The following is a 3,604-nucleotide window of genomic DNA, read 5'->3' as shown; positions in this document are numbered from 1 at the left end:
TAGGGTCGTGGGCCCTGTCTCGATGGACCCTGGTAGACCCGACCTTGTTGCCAAGAGCTCGAGAACGAGCCTAGGGGGCTCTTGCGCCTAAATGCATAGTTTTTAATCTAAGTGTCGATATCTAATCATATTATGAAAAAATAATTTCTAATTTTTTAAAGAGAACATCATTTTCTTTTAATTTAAGAATTAGTTTTCATTGATTACGAAAACTTTTTTTTGTTGACTTATTTTCCTAAGCGATTCAAATTCCCGGAAACAAACAGAGAGCCATAGAAAGGAAAACAAAAGCAGCACATTGGTCTATTCATCTCAGATTTTGTCCTCTTCATTTGTTTTTTGCGGGGGAAGATTTTTGCCATTAAGCCCTTTTTCTTAATAAAAAAAAGATAAGCAATTCACATGGGGAGCGATCAAATTCTTCAAAAGGCGTTCATTTCCATCGATCCGTTCCCAGAAAGTTGCGCCAATGATTCCTCATTCAAGATTAACTTTGATTAGCTATAAATTATTTAATTACACTCGTTGTCGAGCACCGAGCTATTCATTTAGTTTTGCTTTTTCGAAAATGTGAGGAAGACCATGTTTGTTTTAATGAATCGAACGAAGTAAGAATTACTATTATTTTTTCCCCCTAAAATGAAAAGTTAGTTAATTTGTTCGTACAAACTTATGTCTTTTGGGTTTATGGTAAAGCCATAAGAAAAATCAAATTTCTTACGACGAAAATTGGGGAGATATGTTCGCCGTACGTGATTTTCCGCTGATTATCCTCGTAACAAAGATTAAAGATTCACGTATTTAGACGGGAGAAATCAAAATAACGATAATCTTTCACGCTATATATAGCTCATTTCATTTATCAAATATAGTGTCAGCACTTGGCGCGCATCCATGACTAGTTTAATTATCATTATCAGCATGATTATTATTATTATTATTATTATTTTGGTTGTCGGTTTGTTGTGTATTATTTTGTCTTCTTTTGTAACACGTGTTTTTGGGCACTCGTGGTCCAATGCCTTGACCACACGCGAGCCGTCAAGTTGGAATGCACCTGAGAATCCTCCCGACGCTGTCATTTCAAATAAAGGCGGCTTTGGAGGAATTTTGCATGGCTGTGACTTTATATTATATTTTCTTTTTTCATTTTAAAAATCCCCTTAATTAAAATCGCTAATTAAGGTACCTGTCTCGTGTTCTCGAGACACTAATTAAGTAGTGAAACTAAAGAATTATAGGATTTCAATATACCAGCACTTCTTGTGCGATATATAATTGCTACTTCGGATGATGCTGCCTCATCCTCATCTCAAGAGGTCTCGTCCTCATCCTAAGCCTCTCAGTCATAGGATTCATGGGGAGAAGCGCGGTTGAAAAAGTGGCTCGTTGGTGGGAAATTATTGTAGCAAAGGTATTGTAACGATGTACTATTCATCGCTGTAGCAGTCACTGTTCATCACCGTAGCAATACTGTAGCAACATTATAGTAGCACTATAGCAGCACTGTAGCTTATTTGATATTGTATTCTTACTGAGTTCTCAACCCATTTGTTAACACCTCTGCATCAAATAGAAAAGTCGACACCTTTGACGAGTATTTAGTGACATTTGCCACATGAGTCATTCAAGACGGATCAATCTTCCGAGCACGTGAACGCCAACTTTTCCGACGATTACAAAAGTTGGAAAGTGTTGGAAAGTTGAATGAAAGAAGAATTTTTAATTCTGAGAAAGTATATCACACGGCATTATCATCAAACAAGAAATCGCTTAATTGTTATGAAATATATATTGGGCATTGTATAAAATGTGAACCACAAGAATGTAGGACTGATCGGTGATATGATATCGGCATGTCGTGTGATATGAATATTATATTATACGTCTTGTACTTTTCATTCCAACCAAACACTAATTAAGTAACGAAACTAAAGAATTATAGGATTTCAATATACCGGCACTTCTTGTGCGATATATAATCGATACTCTTGAAAACAAGACCTTCTTGATGTAGTGTTCTTACTGAGTTCTCAACCCGTTCGTTAACACCTCTGCATCAAATAGAAAAGTCAACACCTTCGGCGAGTATTTAATGACATTTGCCACATGAGTTATTCAAGATGGATCAATCTTTCTAGCATGTGAACGCCAACTTTTCCGACGACTACAAAAGTTGGAAAGTTGAATGAAAGAAGAATTTTTAATTCCGAGCAAGTATATCACACGGAATTAACATCAAACAAGAAATCACTTATTGTTACGAAATATATATATTGGGCATTGTATAAAATGTGTACCAGAAGAATGTAGGACTGATTGGTGATACGGTATCGACATGCCGTGTGATATGAATATTATATTATATGCCTTGTACTTTTCAGTCCAACCGAAGATCTTGATTTGGTGGATGCCCAAAAGATTAAATTCATCTGGTCAATGATCTGGAGGGCCAAAAAGATGGTGATCATCTTTGACCATTCCATTTTACGACTTTGAGGTAGGAACTTTTAAGAAATCGTTGTTGAAGCCAATTTGAGAACACATTTTATAGTATTTGACCAAAGGGAGAGAGCACTCTTATAATAGATGACAATAATCGATGAAAAATCAAACTACATGCTATTTTCGGTTGCCTCTTCATTCAGCCAAAAATTGTTAGAAATATACTATTACATCGGTTGAGAAATCGAGAACCGATAAATATGAATTTTTCATCAATTAGAAGTAAATATATACTAGTATCAAGAAAAGAAAAGAAAAGAAAAAGGGGGAAATGATTTAAAAGGAAAAAAAAAAAAAAAAAGAGATGTTGCTGCCCAGGATCGAACTGGAGACCTTTAGTGTGTAAGACTAACGTGATAACCACTACACCACAGCAACCACTTTGTAACCAAGGATAAACAATTAAATATATAACTATGTATAAATATATGTTAATTATTCGATGGGTTTGATTTTTCTTTTAAAACCTATAATTACTTTCATCACCGACCTTGAAAGTAAATTTTATGACGTCTATAAAAAATAATGGGGATTTTGGAATTAATGCCCTCAAAACATATGTGAAAAAGTACGTCAAATGAGTAAAGATTTTACAGTACAGTATTGTAACCATAGTCTTATGGCTGCCAAGATCTAATTGGCACATTAAAAATTCACCCAATGTTGGACTTCTTGGTCTTACTTTCGAGTCACAAAAATATTATATGTATTACTTGAATCAACGTATTTTAGGTGATTTTCATTAATTATTTATTTTGCTCCACGGCCCGAAAATTTCTCGAAGTTTTTTCTGTCGTAAGAAAATTGGCGAAATAAAGAGGAAAAGTGTCCTCCTTTTTTGTTTTTTTTTTTCCATAAAGTAGAGGGACGGACATGGAGAGTCGGGTATCTAGAGATTCATGGAAATATATATAGGGTTAATACCACAAAAGAAAAACTCCAAACTGAATACCACAGACTGTTTTTTTTTGTATCATAAAAAATCTCGAACTTATACCGGTGTGATAAACACAGTCTCGATAAAACTATAATAGAGGATATAATTTTGGGTTTTTCGTTACGCAAAAAAGTTTGGGGTATTTATGTTATGGTGGATAAG

General features: G+C 34.7%; 1 non-coding gene across 1 annotated transcript; it reads right to left on the bottom strand.

The window, feature by feature from the left end:
* Positions 1-2,810: 2,810 nt before the first annotated feature.
* TRNAV-UAC (transfer RNA valine (anticodon UAC)) lies at positions 2,811-2,883 on the bottom strand. The gene has a single exon. It is a non-coding gene; the product is annotated as a tRNA-Val (tRNA).
* Between the last annotated feature and the right edge of the window lie 721 nt (positions 2,884-3,604).

The sequence above is a fragment of the Syzygium oleosum genome, unplaced genomic scaffold (genome assembly GCF_021117445.2).
Source record: "Syzygium oleosum isolate NSW1041296 unplaced genomic scaffold, Sole_v2.1 Sole_v2.18, whole genome shotgun sequence".
Taxonomy (NCBI): Eukaryota; Viridiplantae; Streptophyta; class Magnoliopsida; order Myrtales; family Myrtaceae; genus Syzygium; species Syzygium oleosum.
The sequence above is the reverse complement of the archived record's forward strand: the minus strand, read 5'-3'. Positions and strand labels throughout refer to the sequence as shown.